Here is a 16,584-nt window from a genome sequence, read left to right on the forward strand (position 1 = left end):
ATCGCCCTCTGCCTTCCAAAGAGTCGAGGAGACCGCAGCAGGAAAATTGTGTGTGTGTTTATTTCTTCTTTTTTTAGAGGTGCTTTCTATTTTTGTAAGGAACCGACGCCTGGGTGAGTGCTAGTGTGGCGTGAGTTACATTTACAGGCATCTTCTTTGCAAAATTTTGCCAAACCAACTTGGACCAGCACTGGGGTAGAGAGTCAGCCTTCAGCTGATGGCTGCCTGGGCTGGGCTGGGCTGGTCTGGGGGCCTCAGCTGCTGTTACTGGGCATGCTTCTTTCCTGGACTTGTAGGCCACCAGCCGGAGAAGGTAAGGGCCTCAACCAACATCGCCCTCTGCCTTTCAAAGAGTCGAGGAGACCCCAGCAGGAAAATTGTGTGTGTGTTTATTTCTTCTTTTTTAGAGGTGCTTTCTATTTTTGTAAGGAACCGACGCCTGGGTGAGTGCTAGTGTGGCGTGAGTTAAATTTACAGGCATCTTCTTTGCAAACTTTTGCCAAACCAATTTGGGGCAGCAGTGGGGTAGAGAGTCAGCCTTAAGCTGATGCCTGCCTGGGCTGGGCTGGGCTGGGGGCCTCAGCTGCTGTTACTGGGCCTGCTTCTTTCCTGGACTTGTAGGCCGCCAGCCCGAGAAGGTAAGGCCTCAACCAACATCGCCCTCTGCCTTCCAAAGAGTCGAGGGGATAGAAGCAGGAAAATTGTGTGTGTGTTTATTTCTTCTTTTTTAGAGATTCTTTCTATTTTTGTAAGGAACTGACGACTGGGTGAGTGCTAGTGTGGCTTGAGGTGAATTTACGGGCAGCTTCTTTGCAAACTTTTGCCAAACCAACTTGGAGCAGCACTGGGGTAGAGAGTCAGCCTTCCGCTGATGCCTGCCTAGGCGTGGCTGGGCTGGGGGCCTCAGCTGCTGTTACTGGGCCTGCTTCTTTCCTGGTCTTGTAGGCCGCCAGCCAGAGAAGGTAAGGGCTTCAACCAACATCGCCCTCTGCCTTCCAAAGAGTCGAGGAGACCGCAGCAGGAAAATTGTGTGTGTGTTTATTTCTTCTTTTTTTAGAGGTGCTTTCTATTTTTGTAAGGAACCGACGCCTGGGTGAGTGCTAGTGTGGCGTGAGTTACATTTACAGGCATCTTCTTTGCAAAATTTTGCCAAACCAACTTGGACCAGCACTGGGGTAGAGAGTCAGCCTTCAGCTGATGGCTGCCTGGGCTGGGCTGGGCTGGGGGCCTCAGCTGCTGTTACTGGGCCTGCTTCTTTCCTGGACTTGTAGGCCGCCAGCCCGAGAAGGTAAGGCCTCAACCAACATCGCCCTCTGCCTTCCAAAGAGTCGAGGGAATAGAAGCAGGAAAATTGTGTGTGTGTTTATTTCTTCTTTTTTAGAGATTCTTTCTATTTTTGTAAGGAACTGACGACTGGGTGAGTGCTAGTGTGGCTTGAGGTGAATTTACGGGCAGCTTCTTTGCAAACTTTTGCCAAACCAACTTGGAGCAGCACTGGGGTAGAGAGTCAGCCTTCCGCTGATGCCTGCCTAGGCGTGGCTGGGCTGGGGGCCTCAGCTGCTGTTACTGGGCCTGCTTCTTTCCTGGTCTTGTAGGCCGCCAGCCAGAGAAGGTAAGGGCTTCAACCAACATCGCCCTCTGCCTTCCAAAGAGTCGAGGAGACCGCAGCAGGAAAATTGTGTGTGTGTTTATTTCTTCTTTTTTTAGAGGTGCTTTCTATTTTTGTAAGGAACCGACGCCTGGGTGAGTGCTAGTGTGGCGTGAGTTACATTTACAGGCATCTTCTTTGCAAACTTTTGCCAAACCAACTTGGACCAGCACTGGGGTAGAGAGTCAGCCTTCAGCTGATGGCTGCCTGGGCTGGGCTGGGCTGGTCTGGGGGCCTCAGCTGCTGTTACTGGGCATGCTTCTTTCCTGGACTTGTAGGCCACCAGCCGGAGAAGGTAAGGGCCTCAACCAACATCGCCCTCTGCCTTTCAAAGAGTCGAGGAGACCCCAGCAGGAAAATTGTGTGTGTGTTTATTTCTTCTTTTTTAGAGGTGCTTTCTATTTTTGTAAGGAACCGACGCCTGGGTGAGTGCTAGTGTGGCGTGAGTTAAATTTACAGGCATCTTCTTTGCAAACTTTTGCCAAACCAATTTGGGGCAGCAGTGGGGTAGAGAGTCAGCCTTAAGCTGATGCCTGCCTGGGCTGGGCTGGGCTGGGGGCCTCAGCTGCTGTTACTGGGCCTGCTTCTTTCCTGGACTTGTAGGCCGCCAGCCCGAGAAGGTAAGGCCTCAACCAACATCGCCCTCTGCCTTCCAAAGAGTCGAGGAGACCCCAGCAGGAAAATTGTGTGTGTGTTTATTTCCATCTTTCTTTCCGAGTTTTTTTTTAAAGTTTTGTAAGGAACGGATGCTTGGGTGAGTGAGTGCAAGTGTGGCTTGGCCTGAATTTACAGACACTTTCTTTGCAAACATGAGTAGGCAAGTGGGTATTTCAAAAGTGGGTGCATGGAGCCGCTCGTTGCTTTTCCAAGCTGGCAGCTGTGGCTCCTGAGCTTGAGGCAAAAAGAAGGGCAGAAGCACACTGCAGAGGACAGCGTTCAGCCTTGCAAGAGGGCAGTGGACGTCGGAGGAGCCGACACAGCACAAGAGGCTCGGAATCGGCGCACTCTTCGCCTACGGCCATACCACCCTGAATGCGTCCGATCTCGGAAGCTAAGCAGGGTCGGGCCTGGTTAGTACTTGGATGGGAGACCGCCTGGGAATACCAGGTGCTGTAGGCATTTTGCTACTCTGTGCCCGATAGGCGGCGTTCGTCTTCCCCGTCTTGAACTACATTTTTCCTCCATTCCGCTTTTAATTTTAACAAACACGGCGCGTGAAAAAGGCACAGGGGCAGACAGCAGCCCTCGCTCCAATGCAGAGCCCCGTCAGAGGCGGACACGTTGTCGCCAAACTAACTTGGAGCAGCAGGAGACTGAAGCCAGGGCAGCAGCTCGCCGCCTCGGGTGGGTGGATGCAGCCAGAAAGGGCCACTCGTGTCCCTGGCAAAGCACCTCCAGCGTCTCCCCGTTTTCTCTCCAGTGGACGCGCAAGGCCCCCTACAGCTAGGGGAGGCAAGTGGATGGGCCTCATCTGCATATGTGGGCTCTAGAGGAAGAGTGCACCCTGGGAGACAAGGGGACACTTGGAGCGGGAAGTGCTCACGGGGGAGAAGTGCCTACAAGAGGCAGGAAGGGAGGGAGGCCACATCATGCCTCTCCATAGCCAGGCCTCTGGATGATGGGGCAGAAGCGGCCGTCACCCTAAGCTTCCTAGAAGTCCCAGCTGGGCCCCATGCTACCTAATATCTCGCCTGATCGAGCCTGGTCGAGCACTGGTCGAGCCTTCAGCCAAGGGACACAGGAGCCAAGGGGTCTGGCCTCGAGCCTTCAACCGAGGGACCCAGGAGCCCAGGGTCTGGCCTCAGTGCTTCCCAAGTCGGCCTTCAGCTGAAGCCTGCCTGGGCTGGGAGCCTCAGCTGCTGTTCCTGGGTGTGCTTCTTTCCTGCATGTGAAGGCCACCAGCGGCGAAGGTTGCCCTCCGCCTTCCAAGGAGTCGAGGGGATAGAAGCAGGAAAATTGTGTGTGTGTTTATTTCTTCTTTTTTAGAGATTCTTTCTATTTTTGTAAGGAACTGACGCCTGGGTGAGTGCTAGTGTGGCTTGAGGTGAATTTACGGGCAGCTTCTTTGCAAACTTTTGCCAAACCAACTTGGAGCAGCACTGGGGTAGAGAGTCAGCCTTCCGCTGATGCCTGCCTAGGCGTGGCTGGGCTGGGGGCCTCAGCTGCTGTTACTGGGCCTGCTTCTTTCCTGGTCTTGTAGGCCGCCAGCCAGAGAAGGTAAGGGCTTCAACCAACATCGCCCTCTGCCTTCCAAAGAGTCGAGGAGACCGCAGCAGGAAAATTGTGTGTGTGTTTATTTCTTCTTTTTTTAGAGGTGCTTTCTATTTTTGTAAGGAACCGACGCCTGGGTGAGTGCTAGTGTGGCGTGAGTTACATTTACAGGCATCTTCTTTGCAAAATTTTGCCAAACCAACTTGGACCAGCACTGGGGTAGAGAGTCAGCCTTCAGCTGATGGCTGCCTGGGCTGGGCTGGGCTGGGGGCCTCAGCTGCTGTTACTGGGCCTGCTTCTTTCCTGGACTTGTAGGCCGCCAGCCCGAGAAGGTAAGGCCTCAACCAACATCGCCCTCTGCCTTCCAAAGAGTCGAGGGAATAGAAGCAGGAAAATTGTGTGTGTGTTTATTTCTTCTTTTTTAGAGATTCTTTCTATTTTTGTAAGGAACTGACGACTGGGTGAGTGCTAGTGTGGCTTGAGGTGAATTTACGGGCAGCTTCTTTGCAAACTTTTGCCAAACCAACTTGGAGCAGCACTGGGGTAGAGAGTCAGCCTTCCGCTGATGCCTGCCTAGGCGTGGCTGGGCTGGGGGCCTCAGCTGCTGTTACTGGGCCTGCTTCTTTCCTGGTCTTGTAGGCCGCCAGCCAGAGAAGGTAAGGGCTTCAACCAACATCGCCCTCTGCCTTCCAAAGAGTCGAGGAGACCGCAGCAGGAAAATTGTGTGTGTGTTTATTTCTTCTTTTTTTAGAGGTGCTTTCTATTTTTGTAAGGAACCGACGCCTGGGTGAGTGCTAGTGTGGCGTGAGTTACATTTACAGGCATCTTCTTTGCAAACTTTTGCCAAACCAACTTGGACCAGCACTGGGGTAGAGAGTCAGCCTTCAGCTGATGGCTGCCTGGGCTGGGCTGGGCTGGTCTGGGGGCCTCAGCTGCTGTTACTGGGCATGCTTCTTTCCTGGACTTGTAGGCCACCAGCCGGAGAAGGTAAGGGCCTCAACCAACATCGCCCTCTGCCTTTCAAAGAGTCGAGGAGACCCCAGCAGGAAAATTGTGTGTGTGTTTATTTCTTCTTTTTTAGAGGTGCTTTCTATTTTTGTAAGGAACCGACGCCTGGGTGAGTGCTAGTGTGGCGTGAGTTAAATTTACAGGCATCTTCTTTGCAAACTTTTGCCAAACCAATTTGGGGCAGCAGTGGGGTAGAGAGTCAGCCTTAAGCTGATGCCTGCCTGGGCTGGGCTGGGCTGGGGGCCTCAGCTGCTGTTACTGGGCCTGCTTCTTTCCTGGACTTGTAGGCCGCCAGCCCGAGAAGGTAAGGCCTCAACCAACATCGCCCTCTGCCTTCCAAAGAGTCGAGGAGACCCCAGCAGGAAAATTGTGTGTGTGTTTATTTCCATCTTTCTTTCCGAGTTTTTTTTTAAAGTTTTGTAAGGAACGGATGCTTGGGTGAGTGAGTGCAAGTGTGGCTTGGCCTGAATTTACAGACACTTTCTTTGCAAACATGAGTAGGCAAGTGGGTATTTCAAAAGTGGGTGCATGGAGCCGCTCGTTGCTTTTCCAAGCTGGCAGCTGTGGCTCCTGAGCTTGAGGCAAAAAGAAGGGCAGAAGCACACTGCAGAGGACAGCGTTCAGCCTTGCAAGAGGGCAGTGGACGTCGGAGGAGCCGACACAGCACAAGAGGCTCGGAATCGGCGCACTCTTCGCCTACGGCCATACCACCCTGAATGCGTCCGATCTCGGAAGCTAAGCAGGGTCGGGCCTGGTTAGTACTTGGATGGGAGACCGCCTGGGAATACCAGGTGCTGTAGGCATTTTGCTACTCTGTGCCCGATAGGCGGCGTTCGTCTTCCCCGTCTTGAACTACATTTTTCCTCCATTCCGCTTTTAATTTTAACAAACACGGCGCGTGAAAAAGGCACAGGGGCAGACAGCAGCCCTCGCTCCAATGCAGAGCCCCGTCAGAGGCGGACACGTTGTCGCCAAACTAACTTGGAGCAGCAGGAGACTGAAGCCAGGGCAGCAGCTCGCCGCCTCGGGTGGGTGGATGCAGCCAGAAAGGGCCACTCGTGTCCCTGGCAAAGCACCTCCAGCGTCTCCCCGTTTTCTCTCCAGTGGACGCGCAAGGCCCCCTACAGCTAGGGGAGGCAAGTGGATGGGCCTCATCTGCATATGTGGGCTCTAGAGGAAGAGTGCACCCTGGGAGACAAGGGGACACTTGGAGCGGGAAGTGCTCACGGGGGAGAAGTGCCTACAAGAGGCAGGAAGGGAGGGAGGCCACATCATGCCTCTCCATAGCCAGGCCTCTGGATGATGGGGCAGAAGCGGCCGTCACCCTAAGCTTCCTAGAAGTCCCAGCTGGGCCCCATGCTACCTAATATCTCGCCTGATCGAGCCTGGTCGAGCACTGGTCGAGCCTTCAGCCAAGGGACACAGGAGCCAAGGGGTCTGGCCTCGAGCCTTCAACCGAGGGACCCAGGAGCCCAGGGTCTGGCCTCAGTGCTTCCCAAGTCGGCCTTCAGCTGAAGCCTGCCTGGGCTGGGAGCCTCAGCTGCTGTTCCTGGGTGTGCTTCTTTCCTGCATGTGAAGGCCACCAGCGGCGAAGGTTGCCCTCCGCCTTCCAAGGAGTCGAGGGGATAGAAGCAGGAAAATTGTGTGTGTGTTTATTTCTTCTTTTTTAGAGATTCTTTCTATTTTTGTAAGGAACTGACGCCTGGGTGAGTGCTAGTGTGGCTTGAGGTGAATTTACGGGCAGCTTCTTTGCAAACTTTTGCCAAACCAACTTGGAGCAGCACTGGGGTAGAGAGTCAGCCTTCCGCTGATGCCTGCCTAGGCGTGGCTGGGCTGGGGGCCTCAGCTGCTGTTACTGGGCCTGCTTCTTTCCTGGTCTTGTAGGCCGCCAGCCAGAGAAGGTAAGGGCTTCAACCAACATCGCCCTCTGCCTTCCAAAGAGTCGAGGAGACCGCAGCAGGAAAATTGTGTGTGTGTTTATTTCTTCTTTTTTAGAGGTGCTTTCTATTTTTGTAAGGAACCGACGCCTGGGTGAGTGCTAGTGTGGCGTGAGTTAAATTTACAGGCATCTTCTTTGCAAACTTTTGCCAAACCAATTTGGGGCAGCAGTGGGGTAGAGAGTCAGCCTTAAGCTGATGCCTGCCTAGGCGTGGCTGGGCTGGGGGCCTCAGCTGCTGTTACTGGGCCTGCTTCTTTCCTGGTCTTGTAGGCCGCCAGCCAGAGAAGGTAAGGGCTTCAACCAACATCGCCCTCTGCCTTCCAAAGAGTCGAGGAGACCGCAGCAGGAAAATTGTGTGTGTGTTTATTTCTTCTTTTTTTAGAGGTGCTTTCTATTTTTGTAAGGAACCGACGCCTGGGTGAGTGCTAGTGTGGCGTGAGTTACATTTACAGGCATCTTCTTTGCAAAATTTTGCCAAACCAACTTGGACCAGCACTGGGGTAGAGAGTCAGCCTTCAGCTGATGGCTGCCTGGGCTGGGCTGGGCTGGTCTGGGGGCCTCAGCTGCTGTTACTGGGCATGCTTCTTTCCTGGACTTGTAGGCCACCAGCCGGAGAAGGTAAGGGCCTCAACCAACATCGCCCTCTGCCTTTCAAAGAGTCGAGGAGACCCCAGCAGGAAAATTGTGTGTGTGTTTATTTCTTCTTTTTTAGAGGTGCTTTCTATTTTTGTAAGGAACCGACGCCTGGGTGAGTGCTAGTGTGGCGTGAGTTAAATTTACAGGCATCTTCTTTGCAAACTTTTGCCAAACCAATTTGGGGCAGCAGTGGGGTAGAGAGTCAGCCTTAAGCTGATGCCTGCCTGGGCTGGGCTGGGCTGGGGGCCTCAGCTGCTGTTACTGGGCCTGCTTCTTTCCTGGACTTGTAGGCCGCCAGCCCGAGAAGGTAAGGCCTCAACCAACATCGCCCTCTGCCTTCCAAAGAGTCGAGGAGACCCCAGCAGGAAAATTGTGTGTGTGTTTATTTCCATCTTTCTTTCCGAGTTTTTTTTTAAAGTTTTGTAAGGAACGGATGCTTGGGTGAGTGAGTGCAAGTGTGGCTTGGCCTGAATTTACAGACACTTTCTTTGCAAACATGAGTAGGCAAGTGGGTATTTCAAAAGTGGGTGCATGGAGCCGCTCGTTGCTTTTCCAAGCTGGCAGCTGTGGCTCCTGAGCTTGAGGCAAAAAGAAGGGCAGAAGCACACTGCAGAGGACAGCGTTCAGCCTTGCAAGAGGGCAGTGGACGTCGGAGGAGCCGACACAGCACAAGAGGCTCGGAATCGGCGCACTCCTCGCCTACGGCCATACCACGCTGAATGCGCCCGATCTCGTCCGATCTCGGAAGCTAAGCAGGGTCGGGCCTGGTTAGTACTTGGATGGGAGACCGCCTGGGAATACCAGGTGCTGTAGGCATTTTGCTACTCTGTGCCCGATAGGCGGCGTTCGTCTTCCCCGTCTTGAACTACATTTTTCCTCCATTCCGCTTTTAATTTTAACAAACACGGCGCGTGAAAAAGGCACAGGGGCAGACAGCAGCCCTCGCTCCAATGCAGAGCCCCGTCAGAGGCGGACACGTTGTCGCCAAACTAACTTGGAGCAGCAGGAGACTGAAGCCAGGGCAGCAGCTCGCCGCCTCGGGTGGGTGGATGCAGCCAGAAAGGGCCACTCGTGTCCCTGGCAAAGCACCTCCAGCGTCTCCCCGTTTTCTCTCCAGTGGACGCGCAAGGCCCCCTACAGCTAGGGGAGGCAAGTGGATGGGCCTCATCTGCATATGTGGGCTCTAGAGGAAGAGTGCACCCTGGGAGACAAGGGGACACTTGGAGCGGGAAGTGCTCACGGGGGAGAAGTGCCTACAAGAGGCAGGAAGGGAGGGAGGCCACATCATGCCTCTCCATAGCCAGGCCTCTGGATGATGGGGCAGAAGCGGCCGTCACCCTAAGCTTCCTAGAAGTCCCAGCTGGGCCCCATGCTACCTAATATCTCGCCTGATCGAGCCTGGTCGAGCACTGGTCGAGCCTTCAGCCAAGGGACACAGGAGCCAAGGGGTCTGGCCTCGAGCCTTCAACCGAGGGACCCAGGAGCCCAGGGTCTGGCCTCAGTGCTTCCCAAGTCGGCCTTCAGCTGAAGCCTGCCTGGGCTGGGAGCCTCAGCTGCTGTTCCTGGGTGTGCTTCTTTCCTGCATGTGAAGGCCACCAGCGGCGAAGGTTGCCCTCCGCCTTCCAAGGAGTCGAGGGGATAGAAGCAGGAAAATTGTGTGTGTGTTTATTTCTTCTTTTTTAGAGATTCTTTCTATTTTTGTAAGGAACTGACGCCTGGGTGAGTGCTAGTGTGGCTTGAGGTGAATTTACGGGCAGCTTCTTTGCAAACTTTTGCCAAACCAACTTGGAGCAGCACTGGGGTAGAGAGTCAGCCTTCCGCTGATGCCTGCCTAGGCGTGGCTGGGCTGGGGGCCTCAGCTGCTGTTACTGGGCCTGCTTCTTTCCTGGTCTTGTAGGCCGCCAGCCAGAGAAGGTAAGGGCTTCAACCAACATCGCCCTCTGCCTTCCAAAGAGTCGAGGAGACCGCAGCAGGAAAATTGTGTGTGTGTTTATTTCTTCTTTTTTAGAGGTGCTTTCTATTTTTGTAAGGAACCGACGCCTGGGTGAGTGCTAGTGTGGCGTGAGTTAAATTTACAGGCATCTTCTTTGCAAACTTTTGCCAAACCAATTTGGGGCAGCAGTGGGGTAGAGAGTCAGCCTTAAGCTGATGCCTGCCTAGGCGTGGCTGGGCTGGGGGCCTCAGCTGCTGTTACTGGGCCTGCTTCTTTCCTGGTCTTGTAGGCCGCCAGCCAGAGAAGGTAAGGGCTTCAACCAACATCGCCCTCTGCCTTCCAAAGAGTCGAGGAGACCGCAGCAGGAAAATTGTGTGTGTGTTTATTTCTTCTTTTTTTAGAGGTGCTTTCTATTTTTGTAAGGAACCGACGCCTGGGTGAGTGCTAGTGTGGCGTGAGTTACATTTACAGGCATCTTCTTTGCAAAATTTTGCCAAACCAACTTGGACCAGCACTGGGGTAGAGAGTCAGCCTTCAGCTGATGGCTGCCTGGGCTGGGCTGGGCTGGTCTGGGGGCCTCAGCTGCTGTTACTGGGCATGCTTCTTTCCTGGACTTGTAGGCCACCAGCCGGAGAAGGTAAGGGCCTCAACCAACATCGCCCTCTGCCTTTCAAAGAGTCGAGGAGACCCCAGCAGGAAAATTGTGTGTGTGTTTATTTCTTCTTTTTTAGAGGTGCTTTCTATTTTTGTAAGGAACCGACGCCTGGGTGAGTGCTAGTGTGGCGTGAGTTAAATTTACAGGCATCTTCTTTGCAAACTTTTGCCAAACCAATTTGGGGCAGCAGTGGGGTAGAGAGTCAGCCTTAAGCTGATGCCTGCCTGGGCTGGGCTGGGCTGGGGGCCTCAGCTGCTGTTACTGGGCCTGCTTCTTTCCTGGACTTGTAGGCCGCCAGCCCGAGAAGGTAAGGCCTCAACCAACATCGCCCTCTGCCTTCCAAAGAGTCGAGGAGACCCCAGCAGGAAAATTGTGTGTGTGTTTATTTCCATCTTTCTTTCCGAGTTTTTTTTTAAAGTTTTGTAAGGAACGGATGCTTGGGTGAGTGAGTGCAAGTGTGGCTTGGCCTGAATTTACAGACACTTTCTTTGCAAACATGAGTAGGCAAGTGGGTATTTCAAAAGTGGGTGCATGGAGCCGCTCGTTGCTTTTCCAAGCTGGCAGCTGTGGCTCCTGAGCTTGAGGCAAAAAGAAGGGCAGAAGCACACTGCAGAGGACAGCGTTCAGCCTTGCAAGAGGGCAGTGGACGTCGGAGGAGCCGACACAGCACAAGAGGCTCGGAATCGGCGCACTCCTCGCCTACGGCCATACCACGCTGAATGCGCCCGATCTCGTCCGATCTCGGAAGCTAAGCAGGGTCGGGCCTGGTTAGTACTTGGATGGGAGACCGCCTGGGAATACCAGGTGCTGTAGGCATTTTGCTACTCTGTGCCCGATAGGCGGCGTTCGTCTTCCCCGTCTTGAACTACATTTTTCCTCCATTCCGCTTTTAATTTTAACAAACACGGCGCGTGAAAAAGGCACAGGGGCAGACAGCAGCCCTCGCTCCAATGCAGAGCCCCGTCAGAGGCGGACACGTTGTCGCCAAACTAACTTGGAGCAGCAGGAGACTGAAGCCAGGGCAGCAGCTCGCCGCCTCGGGTGGGTGGATGCAGCCAGAAAGGGCCACTCGTGTCCCTGGCAAAGCACCTCCAGCGTCTCCCCGTTTTCTCTCCAGTGGACGCGCAAGGCCCCCTACAGCTAGGGGAGGCAAGTGGATGGGCCTCATCTGCATATGTGGGCTCTAGAGGAAGAGTGCACCCTGGGAGACAAGGGGACACTTGGAGCGGGAAGTGCTCACGGGGGAGAAGTGCCTACAAGAGGCAGGAAGGGAGGGAGGCCACATCATGCCTCTCCATAGCCAGGCCTCTGGATGATGGGGCAGAAGCGGCCGTCACCCTAAGCTTCCTAGAAGTCCCAGCTGGGCCCCATGCTACCTAATATCTCGCCTGATCGAGCCTGGTCGAGCACTGGTCGAGCCTTCAGCCAAGGGACACAGGAGCCAAGGGGTCTGGCCTCGAGCCTTCAACCGAGGGACCCAGGAGCCCAGGGTCTGGCCTCAGTGCTTCCCAAGTCGGCCTTCAGCTGAAGCCTGCCTGGGCTGGGAGCCTCAGCTGCTGTTCCTGGGTGTGCTTCTTTCCTGCATGTGAAGGCCACCAGCGGCGAAGGTTGCCCTCCGCCTTCCAAGGAGTCGAGGGGATAGAAGCAGGAAAATTGTGTGTGTGTTTATTTCTTCTTTTTTAGAGATTCTTTCTATTTTTGGAAGGAACTGACGCCTGGGTGAGTGCTAGTGTGGCTTGAGGTGAATTTACGGGCAGCTTCTTTGCAAACTTTTGCCAAACCAACTTGGAGCAGCACTGGGGTAGAGAGTCAGCCTTCCGCTGATGCCTGCCTAGGCGTGGCTGGGCTGGGGGCCTCAGCTGCTGTTACTGGGCCTGCTTCTTTCCTGGTCTTGTAGGCCGCCAGCCAGAGAAGGTAAGGGCTTCAACCAACATCGCCCTCTGCCTTCCAAAGAGTCGAGGAGACCGCAGCAGGAAAATTGTGTGTGTGTTTATTTCTTCTTTTTTAGAGGTGCTTTCTATTTTTGTAAGGAACCGACGCCTGGGTGAGTGCTAGTGTGGCGTGAGTTAAATTTACAGGCATCTTCTTTGCAAACTTTTGCCAAACCAATTTGGGGCAGCAGTGGGGTAGAGAGTCAGCCTTAAGCTGATGCCTGCCTAGGCGTGGCTGGGCTGGGGGCCTCAGCTGCTGTTACTGGGCCTGCTTCTTTCCTGGTCTTGTAGGCCGCCAGCCAGAGAAGGTAAGGGCTTCAACCAACATCGCCCTCTGCCTTCCAAAGAGTCGAGGAGACCGCAGCAGGAAAATTGTGTGTGTGTTTATTTCTTCTTTTTTTAGAGGTGCTTTCTATTTTTGTAAGGAACCGACGCCTGGGTGAGTGCTAGTGTGGCGTGAGTTACATTTACAGGCATCTTCTTTGCAAAATTTTGCCAAACCAACTTGGACCAGCACTGGGGTAGAGAGTCAGCCTTCAGCTGATGGCTGCCTGGGCTGGGCTGGGCTGGTCTGGGGGCCTCAGCTGCTGTTACTGGGCATGCTTCTTTCCTGGACTTGTAGGCCACCAGCCGGAGAAGGTAAGGGCCTCAACCAACATCGCCCTCTGCCTTTCAAAGAGTCGAGGAGACCCCAGCAGGAAAATTGTGTGTGTGTTTATTTCTTCTTTTTTAGAGGTGCTTTCTATTTTTGTAAGGAACCGACGCCTGGGTGAGTGCTAGTGTGGCGTGAGTTAAATTTACAGGCATCTTCTTTGCAAACTTTTGCCAAACCAATTTGGGGCAGCAGTGGGGTAGAGAGTCAGCCTTAAGCTGATGCCTGCCTGGGCTGGGCTGGGCTGGGGGCCTCAGCTGCTGTTACTGGGCCTGCTTCTTTCCTGGACTTGTAGGCCGCCAGCCCGAGAAGGTAAGGCCTCAACCAACATCGCCCTCTGCCTTCCAAAGAGTCGAGGGGATAGAAGCAGGAAAATTGTGTGTGTGTTTATTTCTTCTTTTTTAGAGATTCTTTCTATTTTTGTAAGGAACTGACGACTGGGTGAGTGCTAGTGTGGCTTGAGGTGAATTTACGGGCAGCTTCTTTGCAAACTTTTGCCAAACCAACTTGGAGCAGCACTGGGGTAGAGAGTCAGCCTTCCGCTGATGCCTGCCTAGGCGTGGCTGGGCTGGGGGCCTCAGCTGCTGTTACTGGGCCTGCTTCTTTCCTGGTCTTGTAGGCCGCCAGCCAGAGAAGGTAAGGGCTTCAACCAACATCGCCCTCTGCCTTCCAAAGAGTCGAGGAGACCGCAGCAGGAAAATTGTGTGTGTGTTTATTTCTTCTTTTTTTAGAGGTGCTTTCTATTTTTGTAAGGAACCGACGCCTGGGTGAGTGCTAGTGTGGCGTGAGTTACATTTACAGGCATCTTCTTTGCAAAATTTTGCCAAACCAACTTGGACCAGCACTGGGGTAGAGAGTCAGCCTTCAGCTGATGGCTGCCTGGGCTGGGCTGGGCTGGGGGCCTCAGCTGCTGTTACTGGGCCTGCTTCTTTCCTGGACTTGTAGGCCGCCAGCCCGAGAAGGTAAGGCCTCAACCAACATCGCCCTCTGCCTTCCAAAGAGTCGAGGGAATAGAAGCAGGAAAATTGTGTGTGTGTTTATTTCTTCTTTTTTAGAGATTCTTTCTATTTTTGTAAGGAACTGACGACTGGGTGAGTGCTAGTGTGGCTTGAGGTGAATTTACGGGCAGCTTCTTTGCAAACTTTTGCCAAACCAACTTGGAGCAGCACTGGGGTAGAGAGTCAGCCTTCCGCTGATGCCTGCCTAGGCGTGGCTGGGCTGGGGGCCTCAGCTGCTGTTACTGGGCCTGCTTCTTTCCTGGTCTTGTAGGCCGCCAGCCAGAGAAGGTAAGGGCTTCAACCAACATCGCCCTCTGCCTTCCAAAGAGTCGAGGAGACCGCAGCAGGAAAATTGTGTGTGTGTTTATTTCTTCTTTTTTTAGAGGTGCTTTCTATTTTTGTAAGGAACCGACGCCTGGGTGAGTGCTAGTGTGGCGTGAGTTACATTTACAGGCATCTTCTTTGCAAACTTTTGCCAAACCAACTTGGACCAGCACTGGGGTAGAGAGTCAGCCTTCAGCTGATGGCTGCCTGGGCTGGGCTGGGCTGGTCTGGGGGCCTCAGCTGCTGTTACTGGGCATGCTTCTTTCCTGGACTTGTAGGCCACCAGCCGGAGAAGGTAAGGGCCTCAACCAACATCGCCCTCTGCCTTTCAAAGAGTCGAGGAGACCCCAGCAGGAAAATTGTGTGTGTGTTTATTTCTTCTTTTTTAGAGGTGCTTTCTATTTTTGTAAGGAACCGACGCCTGGGTGAGTGCTAGTGTGGCGTGAGTTAAATTTACAGGCATCTTCTTTGCAAACTTTTGCCAAACCAATTTGGGGCAGCAGTGGGGTAGAGAGTCAGCCTTAAGCTGATGCCTGCCTGGGCTGGGCTGGGCTGGGGGCCTCAGCTGCTGTTACTGGGCCTGCTTCTTTCCTGGACTTGTAGGCCGCCAGCCCGAGAAGGTAAGGCCTCAACCAACATCGCCCTCTGCCTTCCAAAGAGTCGAGGAGACCCCAGCAGGAAAATTGTGTGTGTGTTTATTTCCATCTTTCTTTCCGAGTTTTTTTTTAAAGTTTTGTAAGGAACGGATGCTTGGGTGAGTGAGTGCAAGTGTGGCTTGGCCTGAATTTACAGACACTTTCTTTGCAAACATGAGTAGGCAAGTGGGTATTTCAAAAGTGGGTGCATGGAGCCGCTCGTTGCTTTTCCAAGCTGGCAGCTGTGGCTCCTGAGCTTGAGGCAAAAAGAAGGGCAGAAGCACACTGCAGAGGACAGCGTTCAGCCTTGCAAGAGGGCAGTGGACGTCGGAGGAGCCGACACAGCACAAGAGGCTCGGAATCGGCGCACTCTTCGCCTACGGCCATACCACCCTGAATGCGTCCGATCTCGGAAGCTAAGCAGGGTCGGGCCTGGTTAGTACTTGGATGGGAGACCGCCTGGGAATACCAGGTGCTGTAGGCATTTTGCTACTCTGTGCCCGATAGGCGGCGTTCGTCTTCCCCGTCTTGAACTACATTTTTCCTCCATTCCGCTTTTAATTTTAACAAACACGGCGCGTGAAAAAGGCACAGGGGCAGACAGCAGCCCTCGCTCCAATGCAGAGCCCCGTCAGAGGCGGACACGTTGTCGCCAAACTAACTTGGAGCAGCAGGAGACTGAAGCCAGGGCAGCAGCTCGCCGCCTCGGGTGGGTGGATGCAGCCAGAAAGGGCCACTCGTGTCCCTGGCAAAGCACCTCCAGCGTCTCCCCGTTTTCTCTCCAGTGGACGCGCAAGGCCCCCTACAGCTAGGGGAGGCAAGTGGATGGGCCTCATCTGCATATGTGGGCTCTAGAGGAAGAGTGCACCCTGGGAGACAAGGGGACACTTGGAGCGGGAAGTGCTCACGGGGGAGAAGTGCCTACAAGAGGCAGGAAGGGAGGGAGGCCACATCATGCCTCTCCATAGCCAGGCCTCTGGATGATGGGGCAGAAGCGGCCGTCACCCTAAGCTTCCTAGAAGTCCCAGCTGGGCCCCATGCTACCTAATATCTCGCCTGATCGAGCCTGGTCGAGCACTGGTCGAGCCTTCAGCCAAGGGACACAGGAGCCAAGGGGTCTGGCCTCGAGCCTTCAACCGAGGGACCCAGGAGCCCAGGGTCTGGCCTCAGTGCTTCCCAAGTCGGCCTTCAGCTGAAGCCTGCCTGGGCTGGGAGCCTCAGCTGCTGTTCCTGGGTGTGCTTCTTTCCTGCATGTGAAGGCCACCAGCGGCGAAGGTTGCCCTCCGCCTTCCAAGGAGTCGAGGGGATAGAAGCAGGAAAATTGTGTGTGTGTTTACTTCTTCTTTTTTAGAGATTCTTTCTATTTTTGTAAGGAACTGACGCCTGGGTGAGTGCTAGTGTGGCTTGAGGTGAATTTACGGGCAGCTTCTTTGCAAACTTTTGCCAAACCAACTTGGAGCAGCACTGGGGTAGAGAGTCAGCCTTCCGCTGATGCCTGCCTAGGCGTGGCTGGGCTGGGGGCCTCAGCTGCTGTTACTGGGCCTGCTTCTTTCCTGGTCTTGTAGGCCGCCAGCCAGAGAAGGTAAGGGCTTCAACCAACATCGCCCTCTGCCTTCCAAAGAGTCGAGGAGACCGCAGCAGGAAAATTGTGTGTGTGTTTATTTCTTCTTTTTTTAGAGGTGCTTTCTATTTTTGTAAGGAACCGACGCCTGGGTGAGTGCTAGTGTGGCGTGAGTTACATTTACAGGCATCTTCTTTGCAAAATTTTGCCAAACCAACTTGGACCAGCACTGGGGTAGAGAGTCAGCCTTCAGCTGATGGCTGCCTGGGCTGGGCTGGGCTGGGGGCCTCAGCTGCTGTTACTGGGCCTGCTTCTTTCCTGGACTTGTTGGCCGCCAGCCCGAGAAGGTAAGGCCTCAACCAACATCGCCCTCTGCCTTCCAAAGAGTCGAGGGAATAGAAGCAGGAAAATTGTGTGTGTGTTTATTTCTTCTTTTTTAGAGATTCTTTCTAT

At 54.0% G+C, this 16,584-nt stretch overlaps 2 non-coding genes and 3 pseudogenes across 2 annotated transcripts; all 5 read left to right on the forward strand.

Annotated features, from left to right (window-relative positions):
• The first annotated feature begins 2,658 nt into the window (after positions 1-2,658).
• On the forward strand, positions 2,659-2,767 carry LOC138559069 (5S ribosomal RNA; annotated as a pseudogene).
• Positions 2,768-5,561: 2,794 nt separating this feature from the next.
• On the forward strand, positions 5,562-5,670 carry LOC138559070 (5S ribosomal RNA; annotated as a pseudogene).
• A 2,469-nt stretch (positions 5,671-8,139) lies between these two features.
• On the forward strand, positions 8,140-8,258 carry LOC138559001 (5S ribosomal RNA). The gene has a single exon (XR_011299119.1). It is a non-coding gene; the product is annotated as a 5S ribosomal RNA (ribosomal RNA).
• Positions 8,259-10,727: 2,469 nt separating this feature from the next.
• On the forward strand, positions 10,728-10,846 carry LOC138559002 (5S ribosomal RNA). Its single transcript, XR_011299120.1, has one exon. It is a non-coding gene; the product is annotated as a 5S ribosomal RNA (ribosomal RNA).
• Positions 10,847-14,945: 4,099 nt separating this feature from the next.
• LOC138559071 (5S ribosomal RNA) lies at positions 14,946-15,054 on the forward strand (annotated as a pseudogene).
• The last annotated feature ends 1,530 nt before the right edge of the window (positions 15,055-16,584 follow it).

This window comes from Ambystoma mexicanum, unplaced genomic scaffold (assembly GCF_040938575.1).
Source record: "Ambystoma mexicanum isolate Mex_15411 unplaced genomic scaffold, UKY_AmexF1_1 Mex_scaf34, whole genome shotgun sequence".
Taxonomy (NCBI): Eukaryota; Metazoa; Chordata; class Amphibia; order Caudata; family Ambystomatidae; genus Ambystoma; species Ambystoma mexicanum.